Raw genomic sequence first — 23,879 nt, 5'->3', positions numbered from 1 at the left:
TTTAGCCTCAACTTGGCAGTAGAGGAGGCCGAGCACAGACATGTCAGTGTGGGAATGGGATGGAGAATTAAAATGGCTGGCAACCGGGAGATCCAGATGGCTACAGTGGACAGAGTGAAGGTGCTCGATGAAGCAGTCACCTAGTTTGTGCCTGGTCTCATCGACGTAGAGGAGGCCGCACTGGGAGCATTGGATGCAATAAATAACTCCGATGGATTCACAGGTGAAAGACTGCCTTACTGGGAAGGACTGTTTAGGGCCCTAAATGCTGTAAATGGGAATGGGACATGGTGGATCAGACCCAGGAATGACTACTCCCCAACCTGCTGGTGGTGGACAACTGGGGAAAATCATTGGAATTTAGACTCAATTGGCAACATTCTTTCTTTTTCAATCTTTTTATTAGTTTCCAAATTAATACAGATTAATATATAACATGTGTTTGTACATGTAATACAAAGAGATCAGGAGAACAATCATAACACAGATAATCATAAAGAACAATAAAATATTTTTAAAAATCTGTAGATCCCTCGATCTCTTAGTAAATGAATATAATATAAAAAAAGGAAAGAAAAAAGATTTCTTATATATATAAAAGAAAAGAAAGAGAAAAAAAAATACCCAAATCAATAAGAAAAATTATAAACAATATATCAAACCAAACTAAACAGAAAAATTTCAAAAAGAACAAAAAAAAAGAAGAAAAAAGACTGGACTAAAATTTATCAGTAGAAACAGAGCAATATTATGTTGTCAACTCTGTTCCTCTAAATTAGCAACATTGAAGTCACCTGAAGCAAAAGCAGACAGAGATGGGGATACCTAGCAGTCAGGCAGTGTCTGTGGAGAAAGAAACCAAATCAATGTTTTGGGCCAATGACCTTTCAGCAGATCTTAACTCACTCCTCAGATGCTGCAGGACCTGTTGAGTGTTTCCAGTATTTTCTGATTTTATTTCAGATTTCCAGCATCTGCTGTTTATTTGTTTTCAATTGGAGACTCCTGGTTCCTGGGGAAAAAAAAATTCCATGGTTGTTCTGATCATAGACTCCCAACAATGGATCTTGTAACAACTGGTCATCATAAAATTATAATGGAAATCCCAAACTTCATAGTTGGCCACAAGGGACCAAAATGTCAATGTGTGGGGAACCAGAGGGTGTAGGTGAGGTCTTCAATGAATATTTCTCATCTGTAGTCAGTAAGGAGAAGGGCATTGTAGTTGGAGAATTCAAGTGAGGGGGGAGAAGTAGTGAAATTTGAGAATATGTTCTTAAAATGGAAGAAGTATAAGATGTTTATTAAGGATGAAAGGTAGATGAATCCCCAGGGCCTGATGTGATGTAAGGCAGGATGCTTTGGGAGATTATTGGGGCCCTGACAGGTGAGGTGCCAGGTGACTGGAGGACAACAAATGTAGTACATTTGTTCAAGGGTAGCAGAAATAAGTCAGGTAATTACAGGCCAGGGAGCTTAATGTCAGTCTTGGGGGCGGGGGGGGGGCCATGTGGGGTGGTGGGTGGGTTATTGAAATAAACTCTGAAACGCAGGATTAATCTACAGTTGGAAAGGCAGAGTTGATCAGGGAGAGTTAATATGGCTTTGTTGGTGGGAGATCCTGTCTGACTGATTTGACTGGAATTTTCAAACAAAATGTCAAAGTCAAAGTCGAGTTTATTGCCATATGCACAAGTACATGTATGCACAGGTGCAATGAAAAACTTGCAGCAGCATCACAGGCACATAGCATTAGAGACACAATATTCCCAAGAAAGACATAAATTAAACATAAATTATACAAAATAATACAAGAAGGAACACAATCAAAAGAATAAAAAACAAAGTCCATTGTAATGAAAAGTGGTCAAAGTGGTCATAGTGTTGCCCTACTGAGGTAGTGATTAGGGTTGTGCAAATTGGTTCAAGAACCAAATGGTTGAAGGGAAGTAGCTGTTCTTGAACCTGGTGGTGTGGGATTTCAGGCTTCTGTACCTCCTGCCCGATGATAGCTGCGAGAAGATGGTATGGCCCGGAATGTGGGGATCTTTGATGATGGATGTTGCCTTCTTGAGGCAGCTCCTCATGTAAGTACTTTCAATGGTGGGGAGAGATGTGCCATTGATGTACTGGCCTGAGTCCATTATTCTCTGCAGCCTTTTTTCTCCAAACATACCTTTGCTCATTGCAGCTCATCAGTCCACAGGACTTGTTTCCAAAATGCATCAGGCTTGTTTAGATGTTCCTTTGCAAACTTCTGACACTGAATTTTGTGGTGAGGATGCAGGAAAGTTTGGAGAAAAAAGGGTGCAGAATGTCATGAAAAGAACTCCTCTCCCACTGTTAAGCACGGGAGTGGATCGATTATGCTTTGTGCTTGTGTTGCAGCCAGTGGCACGGGGACATTTCACTGGTAGAGGGAAGAATGAATTCAATTAAATACCAGCAAATTCTGGAAGCAAACATCACACTGTCTGTAAAAAAGCTGAAGATGAAAAGAGGATGGCTTCTACAATAGGATAACGATCCTAAACACACCTCAAAATCCACAATGGACTACCTCAAAAGGCACAAGCTGAAGGTTTTGCCATAACCCTCACAGTCCCCCGACATAAACATCATCGAAAATCTGTGGATAGACCTCAAGAGAGCAGTGCATACAAGACGATCCAACAATCTCACAGAACTAGAAGCCTTTTTCAAGGAAGAATGGGCAAAAATCCCCCAAACAAGAACTGAAATACTCTTAGCTGGCTACAGAAAGTGTTTACAAGCTGTGATACTTGCCAAAGGGGGTGTTACTAAGTACTGACCATGCAGGGTGCCCAAACTTTTGCTTCGGGCCCTTTTCCTTTTTTGTTATTTTGAAATTGTAAAAGATGGAAATAAAAAAGTAATCTTGCTTAAAATATTAAAGAAATGTGTCATCTTTAACTTTGTGCCTTTTGGAAATCAGGTCATCTTTTACTCGCTTCGCTCTTCACAGTAACAGAAATTTTGACTAGGGGTGCCCAAACTTTTGCATGCCACTGTATATTTTAACAATTTCATTAAGAAAATAGAAGATATGATTAGTAAGTTTGCAGATGATGCCAAAATCAGTGGTATTGTGGACAGTGAGGAGGATAGTTTGATTCTACAGAATGAGATCGATCAGTTGATAAGATGGACAGAGCATAGGCAGGTGGAATTTAATCCTGATATGTGTGAGGTGATGCATTTTGAGAGGACTAATTGGGGTTGGACATACACAATGAATGGTAAGGGTCTATTGATTGAGCACTGAGGAACAAGTTCAAGAATCCCTAAAGCACTAAGGTAGATGGCAATTTAGGTAGATAAGGTGGAAGAGAAGGCATATGGGATGCTGGCCTTCATTAGCTGTGGTACTGAATTCAAGGGCAAGTTGGTGATTGTATAACATTAAAAAAAATAATTTAGACTATTGCTAGTGGACTGTGTACAGTTCTGGTCACCACACCCTAGGAAGGATGTGATTGCACTGGAGAGGGTGCAGAGAAGATTCACCAGGATGTTGCCTGGGATGGAATGGTTCCGTTATGAGGAGAGATTGGATCGACTGTGTTTGCTTTACTTAGAGTGGAGGAGGCTGAGGGGGGACCTGATGGAGATGTACAAAATTCTGAGGATGATTAGCAGGAAATTTTTCCCCATAGCAGAGGAATCTAAATCTACAGGGCATAAGTTTAGGGTAAGAGGTAAGAGGTTTGGAGGTGATAGAATATGGTACATATAACATAGAACATTGTGTTCTTAGATATACCAGGTCAGGCCCCTGAAATTCATCGACCTTCATACCTTCGAAGACATCCAACACCTCCTCTGCTGTAATGCAGATTACTCCCAAGACCTCCTCATTAACTATTTCAAGTTTCAAAGTCTTCGTATCTTTCTCCACCTTGCCCATCACCTGTTGCTCTAATGTAGATACCCACTTTGGTCTTGAGGGGCCCTATTCACTCCCTAGTTATTCTTCTTCCCTTGAGATACTTATAAAACCTCTTTGGATTCTCCTCAATCTTCTCTGCCAAAGGTATCTCATGCCCCCTTTTTGCTTTTCTGATTTCCTTCTTAAGTATACTCCTGCAGACCCTGTACTCTTCATAAATTAAAGACCATCTTGAGGATTATTTACCAGTTTTGAACATGATATCAAAACATGATTGGATGATGTGACCAGTCTTGGGTGGTATGTATTGGCCAAACGCAGGCAAATGGGATTAGCTCAGGAAGGCATTTTGGTCGACATAGATGAGTTGGGCCAAAGGGCTTGTTTCCGTGCTGTAAGATGCTGGGCTATTTCTCACACTAGTCCACAATACAGTCATTGCTCACGTACTGCTGTTTTTATTTCAAATAGAAACTGTATTCATTAAAAATATATACAAGAAATACAAAACAGTGCATGACTTTCTTTGCATTCATGGTGTCATCCAGTCTATACACTTGTGGTGTCACTAAGTTAACACATTTTCTGTATGCAAAGCACCAACACCACCCACCTGGCCTCTTTGGACAATACACCCTTTAAGTGTTTGAGGGTCTGTTACACTGGAGCCAGCTCCTCAGTGCCCAGTGGTAGAAGGATCTTGAATTGTGGTCCATCCCCATAAAGCCTTTGCCTCTGAACTGGAATGAGCATCTGGGGAAAAGTATGTTTGCAAGGATATTTTTGTAGTCTTGATGTTGATATGAAGCCATGTCACTTCACACCGCAGTTGGACCTGTTGTGTGACTATCACCTGAACCCACAGTCACAAACTTCAAACTGGGAGAAACATTGCAACACAGCCTAGAGGACAGGGCTTCACTCTGCTCTGCTTTGCAATGTGCCAGCTTTGATATGTATTTACACTCCAGAGAATTGACTCCAGAGCTATGCCATCTTTTCGCAGCTACCATCAGGCAAGAGGTCCAGAAGCCTGAAGTCCCACATCACCAGGTTCAGGAACAGCTACTTCCCTTCAATCATTTGTTCTTGAACCAACCCGCACAACCCTAATCACTGCCCCAATATAGCAACACCACAACTGCTTTGATCACTTTGCATTATAATGGACTTTGTATTCTTTTGTTATAATTGTGTTCATTCATGGAAAAATTGTGCCTAATTTATGTTTAATGTGTTTGATTTTGTTTAATTTATGTTTTTCTTGTGAATGCCTGTGTGTATATGTACTTGTGCACATGACAATAAACTCAACTTTGACTTTGACTTTGATACAGTGAAAAGCTTTTATTTTGCGTGCCATCCATACAGATCATACCATACATTAGTACACTGAGGTATTAAAAAGAAAACAGAATGCAGAATATAGTGTTGCAGTTACAGAGAAAGTGCAATGCAGGCAGACAAAGAAAGTTGCAAGGGGGATGGTGAGGTAGATTGGAAGATCAGGAATTCAAGATTTCACCTTTTTACGTATGAGAGGTCCATTCAAGAGTCTGATAACAATGGGATAGAAGCTGTCCTTGAGCCTGGTGGTATGTACACTCAAGCTTTTGTATCTTCTGCCTGATGGGAGGGTGGAGAATAGAGAATAATACAGTGGGAGGGTCCTTGATTATGCTGGCTGCTTTACCGAGGCAGTGGGAAGTGTAGACAGAGTCAATGGAGGGGAGGTTGGTTTGTGTAATGGACTGGGCTGCGTTCACAGTTCTCTGCAATATTTGACTATTGAATAAATTGATTAAAAATATTAATAACTCTGTATAAAATAAATTCACTGAAGTATCCACATAAGTTCAGGATGGAGAGAAAATCAGAAATCATTGACTTCAAGAGCCTTCAAGTTCCTGGTTCCAAGTTCAACATCTTGGAGGATCTATCCTGGGCCCAGTACAGAGATGCAACCATGAAGAAGTGTGCCAGTGTCTCTACTTTCTTAGAAGCAGAAGGAGATTCGGCATGTCATCGAAGACTCTGACAAACTTCTACAGGTGTAGAGCGGAAGGTAATCTGACTGGTTGCATTATGGCCTGGTATGGGAACTCCAATGCACAATGCACAAGAGGCTACAGAGAGTGGTGGAGTCAGCCAGTTCCATCACGAATACAGCTCTCCCGACCATCGAGGACATGTACAAGAGGCGATGTCTCAGGCAGGCGACATCTATCATTAAGGACCTGCACCATCTGGGCCATGCCCTCTTCTTGATGCTGCCATCAAGCAGGAGGTGCAGGAGCCTGAAGACCCACACCTCAAGGTTCAACGCCAGCTTCTTCCCCATTGCTGACGGGTTCTTGAACCAACCTGAAAAACTTGGTCTGTATTTCCCTCAACTTGCACTAATGTCATTATTTTATTTTTGTTTATTTTGTCATGTAAGTTATATATAATTTACATTAATTTAAGTTTATGTAACTTATGCTTGTCACGTTTGTAATGTACAGTGCTGCTGCTGCAGGAAGGTAATTTTCATGGCATTTAAACCCTGGGTGTGTGTGCTCGTGGCATAAACTTGAACTTGAACTTTTCCTTTTGTGCTGTCAGTGGCAGCCCAGAAACAACTAAGCGGGGAGTCCAGGATGGGCAACAGGTAGAGGGAGGGCCATGGCTGAAGGCAGTGCCAATCACTTCAAAGGGGGAGGTGGGGTCTGCTAGAGAGGAGAGAATCATCTGATGCTGACCTTCGTCTTACAGGGCAGTACCAGTCACAGTTCAACAGGAGTGTAGATTCAAACAGTACACCAGAGTAGAAACCATCCTCTTCAGGGATGGACTTAAAAGGAACAAATCCTAAAAGTAGATCTAAATGTATTTCCCCAACTAACTAAAATATAAGTAGATAAGCAAAGAAAAAGATCTGACGTCAGAGAACAGGAAGTTATCTGGAACAAAACACAATGAATACCGTAGACCATTGAATCACTCAATAAGGTTATGAATATAATCTGCATCTTAACTCCCACTTACCTTGGTTTCACCTTCGTAAGAACTTTAAATAAGTGAGTCTATGACCCACATTGAGAGTGGAGCCTTCAACTTCAGGAAATAAAACAAGCCAGAAATTTGCCTTCCTCAAAGGATGATAGGAACAAATCTTTGGATATTTTTAAGGCAAAGGTTATGGAAGAGAGGGTGGGGGAGGAGGGCGCGGGGGGTTCGTGCAGGGAGACGAAATGTTCAGCATGGGTATAACTGGAGCCGACATGCTGATGTAGGATGTTGCAGCAGGGCTCGAGGGCCGAGGAACCTCCTCATGTCGAGGTTCCTACCGAGGAGTTTGCTGTGTGAGAGTTATGCCACCTGTTGGTGAGAGTCCATCACCACACAATGATAGATTTACATTGGCAAAACCCGTCCTAATGGGGACACAAGAGATTCTGCAGATGCTGGAATCTGGAGCAACATGCACAAAATACTGGAGGAACTCAGCAGGTCAGGCAGCAGCTATGAAGGGAAGAAGTATTAATCCAGTGCTAATGGGAAAGTGTTGGCACAATGGTGCATGGCAAAAGGATGACAACATGAAGAGCAGGCAGAAGATGCTGCTGGTGGAGGGTTTTTAATCAAATGGTGACAGAGAGGCCTCTACTTGCTCAAGAGGCTAAGGAAATCTGCCGTGTCCCTGTTGATTCTCACCAAGTTTTATAGATACACCAACTTTTCTACTTCCTCAGAAGGCCAAGGAAATTTGGCATGTCCCCACTGACCCTCACCAATTGTTATAGATGCACCATTGAAAGCACCCTACCCAGATGCACCATGGCTTGGTACGGCAACTGCTCTGCCCGAGACTACAAGAAACTGCAGAGAGTTGTGGACACAGCTCAGCACATCAAGGAAACCAGCCTCCCCTCCATGGACTCTGTCTACATTTCTTGTTGCCTCAGTAAAGCAGCCAACATAAGCAAAGACCCCACCCACCCAGGACATTCTCTCTTCTCCTGCCTCCCATTGGGCAAAAGATACAAAAGCCTGAAAGCACGTACCACTGGATTAGCTTCTATCCCACTGTTATAAGACAATTGAATGGACCTCTTATATGATAAGATGGACTCTTGGCCTTACAACCTACCTCGCCATGGCCTTGTCCGCCTGCACTGCACTTTCTCTGTAACTGTAACACTATATTCTTCATTCTATTACTGCTTTTCCCTTGAACTACCTCAATGCACTGATGTGATGAAATGATCTCTATGGATGGCAAACAAAACAAAGTTTTTCACTGTGTCTCAGTGCATGTGACAATCATAAAGCAATTGCAAATTACCAATTACCAATTATCACAGTTACCATCTTTGCAGTTCTTAAACTTCTTACCTCGTGTGACTCAGATAGTCTTGCTGCCTCTGACTCAGTAGCTTCTCATTCCATTGAACTGCTGCTTCAATCGTCCACTGTTTTTTCTTGTGTGTGTTGTGGTCCCCATTTCTACAGTCTCTCCTCCCCGTGACAACTCCTCCTCCTGATCCCTACCCTGCAAAATGTGCCTGGGTGTCTTCTGGTCGACTGCCCTCCGATTATCGACCTAATCTGACCCATTGTTGTTTCCCCAGTTCCCTTTCACCTTCCTTGATCCACTACTTCCCTCCATTTAGGCCCTTACTCTCCCCAGCAGCATCAGAGAAGGATCTTGTATTACATATTTATTTAAGCATAATTTATATTCTGTGTGTTGTCTGTACCTATGTGCCTGTGGTGCTGCTGCAAGCAAGTTTTTCAGTATAGCTGTACCTCACCATACATACTTATGCATGTGACAATAAATTCGACTTGACTTGAAGTTTCTATTCCACTGTATTTTGCCTCTCACTTTGAGAAACACACATGGTTAAGTGTTATAAAGATGGACTTGCAACAACAACTTGTATCTACATAGCACCTTTAGCACAGTAGACATCTCAAGGTTCTGCCTAGGAGAGGTACCAAACGACAAAAGAAGTCAACAGGGCAGGTGACTAAAAGAAGTTGGCTTTGATTAGGAAAGGTTGTGAAGGAAGATGAGACATCATTGTTAAGATATAAGATAAGATATTTATTTATTAGTCACATGTAAATCGAAACACACAGTGAAATGCATCTTTTGCGTAGAGTGTTCTGGGGGCAGCCTGCAAATGTCGCCATGTTTCCGGCGCCAGCATAGCATGCCCACAACTTCCTAACCTGTACATCTTTGGAATGTGGGAGGAAACTGTAGCACCTGGAAGAAACCCACGCAGGCACAGGGAGAATGTACAAACTCCTTACAGACAGTGGCCGGAATTGAACCTAGGTCGCTGGTGCTGTAATAGCGTTACACTAACCGCTACACTACCGTGCCCCCCCCCCCCGCCAATTTGTTGGATGAATCACTGATAGTGATGAGTCAGTGTGCAGGAATGAGAAAAGACCCCTATTTGAGTGGTGCCGTGACAACAACCTCTTGCTCCACATCAGTAAAAACTAAAGAGATGATTGTTGACTTCAAGAAGGGGAAGGAGGGTGAACATGCGCCAGTCTACGTTGGGAGATCGGTGGTGGAGAGAGTCAGCAGCTTTAAGTTAACATATCGGAAGACCGGTCCTGGGCCGAGCACATAGATGCAATCACAAGGAAGGCATGTCAGCATATTTAGTTGCTTAGAAGGTTAAGGAGGTTTGGCTTGTCACCAAACAGTCTAACTAACTCCCACAGATGTACTGTTGAAAGTATCCTGACTGGTTGCATCATGGTCTGGTATGGCAATTCAAATGTGCAGGAATGTAAGAAGCTTCAGAGAGTAGTGGACTCAGCCCAATACATCGTGGGCACATCCCTCCTCACCATCAGTAGTATCTACAGGAGGTGCTGCCTCAAGAAGGCAACATCCATCATCAAAGATCCCCACCATCTGCGTCATACTATCTTCTCTCAGCGACCATCAGGCAGGAGGTACAGAAGCCTGAAGTCCCACACCACCAGGTTCAAGAACAGCTACTTCCCTTCAAACTTTGGTTCTTGAACCAGCCAGTACAACCCTGATCACTGGAGTTTAGCAACACTTTGATCACTTTGATCGTTTCGCACAACAATGGACTTTGTTTTTTTTGTTCTAATTGTGTTCTTTCTTGTAAAAATTGTTTAATTTATGTTTTTCTTGTGAATGATGAATTTATGTGCCTATGATGCTGCTGCAAGTAAGTTTTTCATTGCACCTGTGCATACATGTACTTGTGCATGTGACAATAAACTCAACTTTGACTTTGAGAGGCTTAGTGAGAGGATTCCAGAGTTTAGAGTCTTTGCAGCTCAAGGCTGGTGGAGGGATGAGATATGGTAGGAACAGACGGCAGAGTGAGACAAGTGCAGTGGTCTTGTTCAATTACAGAGGAGTGGTAGATTGCAAGGGTTGGGAGGGGCATGAGGTTGGAGCCAGTTGGTCAGCAAGTTCGGCTTTGCAGTGATGCCAAACACATCACTTAATTTTCATAAATCACATCACACTATTGGCAGCGTCCTTGCCACCCCAGAAACATCAGCAATTTGGCTACTGAAGGGGACCTTATATATGTATTGTGCAGCCACTGAGTATCAGACCAAAGAAGTCTGCAAAGGGTAAGTGTCAAATTGTTTCTGTGGGCACCAGTGGAACTATTGGCCATTGCAGCCTGATCCCAAGGTCTCAGTCTGTGCGGATGTGTTGAGAAACTCCTTGGGACACCTGCCAAATTTAAGTAAGGCTGAGACCAAGAAGCAAAGTCAACATCAAAGCTTGGTTTATTGTCATATGCACAGGTACCTGTGTGCACAGGTGCAATGAAAACCTTACTTGCAGCAGCATCACAGGTACATAGCATCATATAAGCAGCATTCACAAGAAAAACATAAATTAAACATAACTTAAATGTAATTTTCACAAGAAAGAACACAATTAGAATTTTAAAAAGTCCATTTAATTACAAAGTGATCAAAGTGGTTACAGTGTCATTAAACTCCAGTGATTGTGCCGGTTGGTTCAAGAACCAAATGGTTGAAGGGAAGTAGCTGTACTTGAACCTGGTGGTGTGGGACTTCAGGTAGCTGCGAGAAGATGGCATGGACCGGACGGTGGGGACCTTGGATGACGGATGTTGCCTTCTTGGGGCAGCGCCTCCTGGAGGTACTACTGATGGGGAGGAGGGATTTGCCTGTGAGGTATTGGGCAGAGTCCAATACATCAGCAATAATAACCAATACCAATATTGAAGGTTGCCAAATTTTAATTCAGGACTAGTAAAGTCCCATTAAATATCTACCCCAGCACTCCATTCACGTTGCTCCTCCCATTTTGTGCATTCCCAGCATCCTCTGCATCCTCTTCCCCCCAGTCTCTAACCCAACTCCAGCTCATTCTCCCTCCCCTTCCCCTTCCTGACAATGTTTTCATTGTCTCAAACTCCACCTTGTCTGCTCCCCATTCTCCCTTCCCCTTTCCCATCCATTCCACTCTGTTTGCCTTTGCTTTCCCTCACCTTCTAACCAGGACCCCTTCACCTCAACACTTGGTTTGTGGGAAAATCAATATTTACATAAATTCTTACGTTTGTGATTGATTAATCAATCGACTCTAAATACTGCAACTAATTCTCATTAATTCCTGTGGGTGGGAAGAAAAATAAATCATTGTTAAAAAGGAGTTGATGAGAATTGCAGGAAAGATAGATGTTATAAAAGGGAAATAGCTGTTTAGTGGACTTTGGGTTCACAGTTTTAAATAATGCAGTATTTCAGGAAATATAGTAATTTTCAAAGTGCATCCAAAGTTGCTGCTGATGATAGAATCATCAATTGATGAATTAACTTCAAACCAAAAGCAGACATGGGAACATTTAAGATGGAAAATCTATTGCAGTCCAATCAACTGAGCTGGTCTTAAAGGTCAAATACAGTATACACAGCTGCCCACCCATAAATCTTTCAACTCTCTTGTCTCCTGCCTGTGCATCTCCCTCTCAAAATTGCTGAAGGTTTCAGCCCTCTCTGGACAACACACTGGAAATACTTACCACTGTATGTAAGGTTCCATTAGCTTGTCCATTTATCCTCACACCAACCCCAGCTCCCCTTGCTGCCATTCTCAAGACCATGTGGATTAATTTTACAATATGCTTGGGGAGCCCAAATACCTTCATAAGATTGTTTCTGACTCTTCCCCTTTTCACTATAATCAAGCTGTTTCTGTAACTCCCTTGTGGTCTTTTTTATACAATATGTTGTGTTGACTCTACATAAAGAAGATCAGAAATGTGCACAGACTTTCAAACAGTGATCTGTAAGTGTAAGGAGTTAAAGGGTGTCCTAAAGGCTTTTTGAAGTCATCTGATTTTTTTTGTCTGTCTGGAGCTTGTGCTGTCTGTGCAGAGTCTTGAGAATTCATTTGATGATTTACAGCTGACTTTGCTTGCTGTTCACCAGGATAAAAAATGCTCGCTAAAGTGAGAGTATTGCTCCAGGAAGCAGAGATTGTTTATCCATTGTTAGGATGTGAGTTGCTGTGTGTACATCAATATTATTAGTAAGCTTGAATCTTTAAAGATTAGGGTTATAGAGTCATACAGCACAGAAAAAGTCCTACAGCACACCATGTCCATGCAGTGGTCAATGCTAAACTCATTTACTTGGTCCATTGCTTTCCGATGGTAAATGGAATTGTATGGATAGCTTCATGATGTCCTTTCTTGCATTGCCTTCTTATTGTAGAGAAGCTCTGCTTTGCACACATATGTAGTATGAAGGCCAGGGGTCAGGTGACAGTGACAACACTACTGACCCCCCATGGTCGGATGATAGCATTGTCAATCAAGGTTTGGCTCCACCCCATTAGGTAAACACCTTTGTCTTGCTGGACCACTCGGATTGGTCTGTGCGAGCACCTTTGTCCTGGGCACACTGACCATTGGCTTGTTTAAAACACCTTTGTCCTTGCTGACCACCCAGCCCCCCAGCAGCATAAAGTGCTGCATGTTTGGTTTTCTATCTCTTTCTGTCTCTGAAGATTGTTGAGGTAAGCTGTGTACTACTTCAGGGCAGTTAGTTAAGGACTCCCGAGACCAAAGAGCCAATGTTTGTCCAGAATCAGGGTGTCCAAACACATTGTACTGTTTATTCCTTGATCATTTGTACCCAGTTATTGTGTGTGTGTGTGTGTGTGTGTGTGTGTGGTGTGTGTGTGTGTGTGTGTGTGTGTGTGGTGTGTGTGTGTGTGTGTGTGTGGTGTGTGTGTGTGTGTTGCACCTCACTCTCTGTCGTGATTTCCCTCCACCATTCGTGATCTCCTGCTTGAGAGTGTGTGAGTGTGCATCTGTTCCCATTCATTCTGTCCCCACATTTGTCTTTGTTAATAAACCATTTTTAAATTGCAAAGACTGACTGTGTGTCCAGACCTATATCTTTAAGATACCAAAAGAACCTTTCTCACAACAACATATTGCTCTAGCATGTGTTGGGAACAATCCAAATTAGTGTCAGTGGAAGCTCCCTCTGCCCTAAGGAAAGTTACACAATTGGTTAGGAACCGATTAAACTTCTTCAACAGTATCTTGTCAAACATTCTTGCAGAGAACTACAGCACACAGCAAATACACAGTCAGGCTCCACCAACTGTGTGTCATCAAGCACACTCAGAGCAGAAATGCTTCTCTCTAATTTAATTTCAGATCTCTGTCACCTGAAATATGTTTCTTTTAGGTATTGCATAGGTTAGATACCAAATAATGCTTTCCCTTCCAAGTCCCATCAAAAACTCCCATTTTTGCTGTGTGTGTGTACAAAATAAAGCTCCCTCCACACTGCCCCTTCAAATACATCAAAGATTGATGCAAAATTGGTTAGATTGGTGGAACTCCTCAGTATTGTCCTATGTATTGGTATTGATATTGGTTTATTATTGTCGCTAGTACCTATGTACAGTGAAAAACTTGTTTTGCATACCAATTGTACAAGTCAATTCATTATGTCCAGGCCAAGGACAACCTGAACAAGGTAAAGAGTAAGGCTGACATCCCACAGTCTTAGGTGAGATGGAGCATATAGATGCAAATAAAACACCCTCTCTGTTCCATGAGAGCTTTTTCCATCAAGATCTCGTGGAACAGGTGATCCATTAATCACTTCCAGGCCAAGTCCTTTGTGGTAATACCAAGCTGCCTGTGAGAGGTATGTGCAACAATGAACCTTTTCTAAAGATCACAGCAGTTCACCCCAGAAGAAAGACCAGTATAAAGATTGCTTGGTACCACACTGCCTTTTGGCAGTACAGGATTAGGTTAAGGGAAAAGTGAACACTTTGATAAGCCTTTGACTTATTGCTTCTATTAACTCAAAATTCTGGTCCTGAAACATGGAACTGCTCTGCACCAATGAACCATGTAATAAAATGCAATGACATATTTTGAAAATATGGTGATGCTGTAAAGTGTTATTGCCAGACCTTGGATATCCCTGTAGGATGGCAGTGCTGGGCATTACTGAATGGTAACAGCAGTCCTCGCATATAATGTTGGGTCAGGGAGTTTAGGATTTAATACAGTAACAACTAAGCTTATGTCTGGTATCAACTGTACATGGATGGATACTAGTGTCAGGTTCAGCAGATTGCTGAACCGTTGGTTAGGATCATTGAGTCCTCGTTGTCCACGGGGATGGTACCGGAGGATTGGAGGGTGGCAAATGTTGTCCCCTTATTCGAAAAAGGTAGTAGGGATAGTCCAGGGAATTACAGACCAGTGAGCCTTATGTCTGTGGTGGGGAAGCTGTTAGAAAGGATTCTAAGAGATAGGATCTATGAGCATTTAGAGAATCATGGACTGATTAGGGACAGCCAGCATGGCTTTGTGAAGGGAAGATCTTGCCTCACAAGCCTGATAGGGTTCTTTGAGGAGGTGATCAGGAAGATTGATGAGGGTAATATAGTGGATGTGGTCTACATGGATTTTAGTAAGGCATTTGATAAGGCATGGTAGGCTTCTTCAAAAGGTAAGAGGCGAAGGGATCCAGGGAGGCTTGGCAGTGTGGATTCAGAATTGGCTTGCCTGTATAAAGCAGAGGGTTGTGGTGGAGGGAGTGCATTCAGATTGGAGGGCTGTCCCACAGGAATCGGTTCAGGGACCTCTACTTTTTGTGATATGTATTAATGACTTAGATGAGGGGTGGAAGGGTGGGTTAGCTAGTTTGCAGATGACACAAAGATCGGTGGTGTTGTGGATAGTGTGGAGGGCTGCCGAAGCTTACAGAGGGATATTGATAGGATGCAGAGCTGGGCTGAGAAGTGGCAGATGGAGTTCAATCCAGAGAAGTGTGAGGTAGTACACTTTGGAAGGACAAACTCCAAGGCGGAGTACAAGGTAAATGGCAGGATTCTGGGCAGTGTAGAGGAGCAGAGGGATCTAGGGGTTCATATCCACAGATCACTGAAAGTCGTCTCACAGGTAGATAGGGTAGATAAGAAAGCTTACGGGATGTTACGGGATCGAGTTTAAGAGCCATGAAGTGATGATGCAGCTTTACAAAACTCTGGTTAGGCCACACTTCGAGTACTATGTCCAGTTCTGGTCGCCTCATTATAGGAAGGATGTGGAGGTATTGGAAAGGGTACAGAGGAAACTTACCAGGATGCTGCCTGGATGAGAGAGTATGGATTATGAGGAGAGACTAAAGGAGCTGGGGCTTTACTCATTGGATAGAAGGAAGATGAGAGGAGACATGATAGAGGTATACAAGATATTAAGAGGAATAGATAGAGTGGACAGCCAGCACCTTTTTCCCGGGGCGCCAATGCTCAAAACAAGAGGACATGGCTTTAAGGTAATGAGTGGGAAGTACAAGGGATATGCCAGAGGGAGGTTTTTCACCCAGAGAGTGGTTGGTGCATAGAATGCGCTGCCTGGGGTGGTGGTGGAGGGTGATACGCTGGTCAAGTTCGAAAGATTGTTAGATAAGCATATGGAGGAATTTAAGATAGAGGGATATGTGGGAGGAAGGGATTAGATAGTCTTAGGTGTGGATTGAAGGGTGGCACAACATGGTGGGCCGAAGGGCCTTTATTGTGCTGTATTGTTCTATGGTTCTATGGTTCTAACAGAACCGAGAATCAAGTGTCCTGTTTTATTCTAGTTATCATCAAGCTGATTTTCACTTCTTGAGAGTTAGGGTCACCTTACTAATGTGGGAGTGATAAATATTCCATCCAACTCCTCACCTGAGCATCGATTTGACCTACTTCATGTGACTTGATTAATCTTATGTTACCTCCACTCATGGCATTCAAACATGTGATACCAGTACGTAATGGCACTTCACAACTATTGGCAGATCTGATTGTGCTTACCTTAGTTTAAATGTTTTTGATATCTCAAAATATTGAATAATATATAGCCTTTTATTTTATACTGAAATGAATTAAAAATGTATATGAAAGGCACAAAGCAATTGAGAGATTTAACAGAGGTAATGTTTAAATAGAAACTAATTTTGTGTTTCTACAACATTAACCACACTGAGGAGACACAAACACAACAGGTTCAATATCAATATGTGACTTCCAACTGTAGTTTTCTTTTTCCATGACTTTTTACACATACATGTTGTACAGTAACAAATGTCACTTTAACTCAGCTTTGTCCAGTTCATTCATTCCCACCCATCAATGTCTCCAGGGCTCCACTTCCTGGAAGTGAAGATCAGAGGGAAGAACCAAAGACTCATGAAACAAAGCATATCGTCCGACAGAGCATCTGCCAGGGCAACATTAAGTCTTTCCTCTTCCAGTAAATACTTCCCTGCATCAACCATTTATGTTTCCATCATCTTATCTCTCCTTTTCCTTTCCCTGTTTGTGTTTTTCTCTCCCTAATTTGTGACTGTCCTCTCTCTCCCTCTGCTGCTCTATATCCCTCTCTCACTACCCAGTTGGTTTTTCCTCTTTATCTTTATCCTTTAATATCTCTATTAGTCACATGTACATCGAAAACACACAGTGAAATACATCTTTTTGCGTAGAGTGTTTCTGGGGGCAGCCCGCAACTGTCACCACACTTCTGGCACCAACATAGCATGCCTACAACTTTCTAACCTGTATGTCTTTGGAATGTGGGAGGAAACCGGAGCACCCAGAGGAAACCCACGCAGACACAGGGAGAACGTACAAACCCCTTACAGACAGTGGCCGGATTTGAACCTGGGTCACTGGCACTGTAAAGCTTTATGCTAACTGCTACACTACTGTGCCTGTCCTCTCACTGTCTCTTTGCCCAGTCAGTTTCACTCCCTGTCTTGTTTTTACTTATCTCCCTCACTCTCTCTGGGCTCACTTTGTGTAACTCTCTTTGTCCCTGTTCAGTTGGTTTCTCTCTCTTTCATTTTCTCTAATCCAATCTATGATTGCCTCTCATTTCCCCCCGCCAGTTTGTTTCTCATTTGTCCACCACACTTTGTGTTTATTTCCCTCATTATTAGAAATTACTAATTCTACCTGAATAGTCATGTTTGTCATAACAGAATCAATTTTCCCTGTTTGTTTAATCTATTGATAACTTTGTAAGTTAGTGCATTCATCCATGTATGTGCCTACTTTGACATTATCAGTAAACCTGGATATGTGTCTTTCAGTCTCATTACCTGAGTCATATAAATGCAGGAAATAGTCATCACCCCAAAACAGATTATTTGTAATCTCTCCAATTGCAAATCCTGTCCATTATCCCTCCTCACTCCTTCCCTCTTTCCAATCAGCCAGTTTTCCAATCAGATCACTTAACTGTCCTCAATTCTGTGAACTTCAGTTAACAAGTCTCTGATGAAACATTTTATCAGGTGCTTCTGGAAGTTGATACAACATAGATCCACACTATCACAGTCACCTTCTCAAAAATATTAATTAGACTTGGCAAACATGACCTACCCTTTGCAATACCTACACTGCATTCATCGAAAAACTAAAGCATTCACTTATTCTATACTTAATTTTAGACTTTAGAAATTTCCTGATTATAGATGTTCAGTTAATTTCCTAGTTGTTGTTTGAATGAATGGTCTGAAAGAATACTGGAAGTTGTTTCATAGTCACTTTTATAGGAACTTGATTGGAAACTTTTGCAGGGATTTGTAAAAGAGTGAGAGGGTAAGTCGAGTTGGATCACTCCTTTAAAATATTGGCACAGGCACAATAAGTGAATGGCTTCTGTCTGTGTTGTGAGATTCTATGGGGCGGAAACTTTCTTTGCTTGTGTACAATAGGTGCACAATGTAGCAGCATCTGTGGATTGAACACAGTATGCAAACCCTCTACTTCATTGAAGTCATTAAATGCTGTTATATCTTATGTTTAGCAAGTGACCGGTTTCTACCCCTGTGACACAGGAATGAGAAAGGATAGTGTGATATGGTAATGAAATATGCAACCAGAACTGAAATCAGTTGAGAATGATACTCATTCCTTCCTAATAATTCTTGCAGTCGAGAAGTTGATGCTCTTTGGCAGTGTATAAATGATTATCCTTTACATTATGTAATGTGTTCGATTTGAAGGCAGGTGACAAGTTGAAATAATACTGCATTTCTGGAATCAAAAATGTAACTGGTGGTAAATCAACATCATACAGGAGAGTAATTTCCATTGACACACTGTTGCTCTCCTGGTAGAACTGCTGGAAGTATATAAGATAAGATGTCTTTATTAGTCACATGTATATCAAAACACACAGTGAAATGCATTTTTTGCGTTGGGTGTTCTGGGGACAGCCCACAAATGTCGCCACACTTCCGGCGCCAACATGGCATGCTCACAACGTCCTAACCCATACGTCTTTGGAATGTGGGAGGAAACCCACGCTGACACAGGGAGAACGTACAAACATCTTACAGACAGCAGCAGGAATTGCACCTCCATTCACATTACACCTCCGTTCACATTACACCTCCCATTCACATTACACCTCCATTCACATTACACCTCCCATTTATATTACACCTCCAGCAACATTGCAGCAGCAAAGCAGAGATAGTTACAAGGGGGCCATAAAGATTTTACATTTCTCCCGCAACTTAATATGGAAGGTTTTATTAAGATCTCATGTCTCTTTTGTTAAATTGTGAATGTTCAGGAATCTAGCCAATCTAATTGTATTTCAGGCCAGTGAGAAATGGTTGCAATGCAAAAAATAGAGTTAATTAAATTTTATTTTCCAGGAAAGAAAATTAATGGGAATTCAACCTGCCACGTGGTAATACCTCACAGCTGGAGCTGATGAACGGGACATCAGTTTTTCTGTGAGCAATTAACCAAAGTGACTGTTTTAGGAGCAGAAAGAGAAATTCCAAAGGTGATTAATATGCATGTTTAAGATAGAAGAGGACTATTGATGGTTTAAATTATTCTTAACCTGTGAAAATTGGTGATGAAGAATAGTGCTAGGTAACGCCACCTTCTTATAGTTTCTGTTGTTATTCATGATTTAAAAACCTTTTGACAAAATTATTTGTTTCGCATTTTTTTTTAAAGTTTTTCCATTGAGTTGTCACTTTAAAAAGGTATTCAAAATCACCAGACTGCCACCAAACCAAAAATCTTCTTCAAGAAGGCGGCATCGATCATTAAGGACCCTCACCATCCAGGACATCTCCTCTTCCCATTACTACCATCAAGGAGGAGGTACAGGAGCCTGAAGACCCACACTCAATGATTCAGGAACAGCTTCTTCCCCTCTGCCATCAGATTTCTGAACGGTCCATGAACCCATGAACACTGCCTCGTTATTCTTTTTTTGCACATTTTATTTATTATGTTAATTTATAGATTTTATGTCTTTGCACAATACTGCTGTCGCAAAACAACAAATTTCACATCATATTGTCAGTGATAATAAATCTGATTCTGATTCACCTGAGATGAAACAGCATTTGTTCCATTGTGCATTGTCCAATTAGAGTCTAAAAGAACAAGAAACACAAAAAATACTGGAGGGACTCAGCAGGTCAGGCAACATCTATAGAAGGAAATGAACAGTCAACATTTCAGGCCGAGACCCTTCATCAGGACTGATGAAGTGATGAATGATTTTATGTTTGTTACTCCAGATTTCCAACATCTGCAGTTTCTCTTTCGTCTTCAGAATCTAGAAGAATGCTAGCTCAGACCATTTTAAACACATGTGCGAGTTAAATTCTATTAACTAAGTGGACTAATAACTTTAAGAGATAGAACCATAGAACAATACAGGCCCTTCCGCCCACCATGTTGTGCTGACCTTTAAACCATGCCTAAGACTATCTAACCCCTTCCTCCCACATATCCCTCTATTTTAAGTTCCTCCATATGCTTATCTAACAACCTCTTGAACTTGACCAATGCGTCTGCCTCCACCACTACCCCAGGCAGCGCATTCCAAGCACCAACCACTCTCTGGGTGAAAAACCTTCCTCTGATATCTCCCTTGAACTTCCCACCCAATACTTTAAAGCCATGCCTTCTTGTATTGAGGATTGGTGCCCTGGGAAAGAGGTGCTGGCTGTCTACTCTATCTATTCCTCTTAATATTTTGTATATCTCTATCAAGTCTCCTCTCATCCTCCTTCTCTCCAAAGAGTAAAGCTCTAGCTCCCTTAGTCTCTCCTCATCATCCATACGCTCCAATCCAGGCAGCATCCTGGTAAATCTCCTCTGCACCCTTTCCAATGCTTCCACATCCTTCCTATAATGAGGTGACCAGAATTTGACACAGTAGTCCAAGTGTGGTCTAACCAGAGATTAAGAGTTAACCAGAGTTAAACCTCGCGGCTCTTAAACTTGATCCCACAACTTATGAAAGCCAACATCCCATAGGCTTTCTTAACTACCCTATCCACCTGTGAGGCAACTTTCAGTGATCTGTGGATATGAACTCCCAGACCCCTCTGCTCCTCCACACTCCCCAGAATCCTGCCATTTACTTTGTACTCCGCCTTGGAGTTTGTCCTTCCAAAGTGTATCATCTCACATTTCTCTGGATTGAACTCCATCTGCCACTTCTCAGCCCAGCTCTGCATCCTATCAATATCCCTCTGCAATCTTCAACAGTCCTCCATACTATCCACAACACCACTGACCTTTGTGTCGTCTGCAAACTTGCCAACCCACCCTTCTACCCCCTCATCCAAATCATTAATAAAAATCACGAAAAGTAGAGGTCCCAGAATCGATCCAGAACCACTAGTCACAGCCCTCCAATCTGAATGCACTCCCTCCACCATAACCCTCTGCTTTCTACAGGCAAGCCAATTCTGAATCCACATGGCCAAGCCTCCCTGGATCCCATGCCTTCTGACCTTCTGAAGAAGCCTTCCATGTGGAACCTTGTCAAATGCCTTACTAAAATCCATGTAGACCACATCTACTGCACTACCCTCATCAATCTTCCTGGTCACCTCCTCAAAGAACCCTATCAAGCTTGTGAGACATGATCTTCCCTTCACAAAGCCATGCTAGCTGTCCCTAATCAGTCCATGATTCTCTAAATGCTCATAGATCCTATCTCTTAGAATCCTTTCCAACAGCTTGCCCACCACAGACGTAAGGCTCACTGGTCTGTAATTCCCTGGACTATCCCTACTACCTTTTTTTGAATAAGGGGACAACATTCGCCACCTTCCAATCCTCTGGTACCATTCCCGTGGACAACGAGGACGCAAAAATCCTAGCCAACTGTTCAGCAATCTCCTCCCTCACCTCATGGATCAGCCTGGAGAATGTTCCACCCGGCCTCGGGGACTTATCTGTCCTAATATTTTCTAACAGCTCCAACACATCCTCTCTCTTGATATCTACATGCTCCAGAACATTAACCTTATGGAGATTTGAAAACTACCTGCAATTTCAATGGCTTACAATTGGATCAAACTTCTACTGTTGCAGATTAATGCTTAAACTGCCAGGAAGCCTATTTTCCATTTCCAGTTCTCATTGTCAGATTTTCTGACAGGCTCCATTGCTATAATACCAAACCTCACACTGCAAAAATAGGAACCTCAGACATTTGAAAATACTTTCCTTCTGTTTAGCTTTGTCTTCTCCCGTGTTCTTCGTCCTATTCTTTTTTATGTATTTAGAGTCATAGAGTCATACAGCCCTTCGGCCCAACTGGTCCATGCTGACCAAGATTCCTATCTAAGCTAGTCCCATCTGCCCATGTTTGGTCTGCATCCCTCTGAATCTTTCCTATCCATGTACCTGTCTGAGTGCCTCAACCACTTCCTCTGGCAGCTCATTCTGTCTACTGACCACCCTCTGGGTGTTAAGTTTCCCTTCAAGTTCCTATTACATCTCTCCCCTCTCACCTTAAACCTATGCCCTCTAGTTCTTGTATTTGTTTTATTCTCATTTCACTCATGCACAATGTGGTAATGATCTTGCCTCTGAGATGGAAAATTGCAGGTGGCATTCCAGAGGCTGACATCTTGTGGAAGCGCTACACATTTACAGCAGACATCTTTCAGGTGAGATGTTAAACTGAGGCCCTGTCTTCTTCACTTGGGTGGGAGTAAATCACCTGGGTGATATTTTCTTGACTTTGGGTTCTGGTCCTGGTGGCATAACCAATAGTTATCAGCAATATTAAAACAGCATAACTCCTCATTATCACTTGCTGCATGTAAGAGCTCTCTGCATGCAATTTGGCCGAGTGTTTCCAACGTAACAACAGCAAATATATGTCAAAGTAACAGGGTCAACAGGGCTGAATGCTGGAGACAAGTACAATGAGCAGTTGGTAATTTCAGACTGGTTTATGAATTTCTCCCCCTTAGTCTTTTTGGTGAGTGTGAAAAATTCACTTTCATTATCAGAACAAAAAAATATTGTGCTAGTCAATATTCCTCCCTCAGCCAACACCACAGAGAAAGGCTAACCACTATGCAACTTGTTCGCAATGACTGTTGAGTGCAAACTCACAATCTCTACCACCAAGGGGGACAATGGTAGCAGAAAGCCTCCTTCCACAGGTTCCCTTTCACATCAAACATGGAAATGCAATGTGACTGAGAATAATATTGGGAACCAAATCCAATTTGCTGCAGTTCCCAGGCATTTTTCTATCCAAGTGCCTGTTGTGACTGACTGACTGACTGAGTCACTGGGGAAACACTAAGGCTGGTGATGTAAAAGTATTTATTCAAAACAGCAGATCTTCTGGAGAGAACCTTGTTCTCCTCTCCCAACACAATGTTTTATATTTTTTGAACACAAAGACAACAATAAATGAGTAACTGCAATTAGTTTCAATGGCTATAATCACCTACTTTTGCATTCTTTCCTAACTCAATACCATTGGCTTTAGTAAACCAGAAAAAATCTGCAGTCTCCGAGATTGGACAATAGAAAAACAAACCTTAGCTTCACATAAACCTGAACTGAGAAATAGGATGTTATAAAAAAAAAGGGCATGTCAAAACAGGGAAATTGCAATTATCTAAGAAATAATTTGTCCTGTAGACCATAGCTGGAAGTGATATTAATTTCTTGTAATGTTATTTCAAATGATCTGAGGAACTTTAGAATGATAACACTTTGAAGGATATTTATCAGGACTGCAGCAACCTATTGTCTAGAATTTTAAATGTTACATAAGGTAATATTTGCAGGTGATCATATCTTGATTCTGTGTGCAACTTTAACCCTGTCATGTTGAACGAGTGAAACTAAACAGAGTTGTAATGAGGATTATAATGGGATCATCAAAGATCCCCACCATCCAGTCCATGCCATCTTCTTACAGCTACCATTAGGTAGAGGTACAGAAGCCTGAAGTCCCACATCAACAGGTTCAAACTACTTCCCTTGAGTCCAGATGAAGGGTCTTGTCCCGAAATGTCGACTGTCCATTTCCCTCCATAGATGCTGCCTGACCCGCTGAGTTTCTCCAGCATTTTGTGTGTTACTTCCCTTCAA

This window comes from Pristis pectinata, chromosome 16 (assembly GCF_009764475.1).
Source record: "Pristis pectinata isolate sPriPec2 chromosome 16, sPriPec2.1.pri, whole genome shotgun sequence".
Lineage (NCBI taxonomy): Eukaryota > Metazoa > Chordata > Chondrichthyes > Rhinopristiformes > Pristidae > Pristis > Pristis pectinata.
This window is presented reverse-complemented; position numbering follows the sequence as displayed.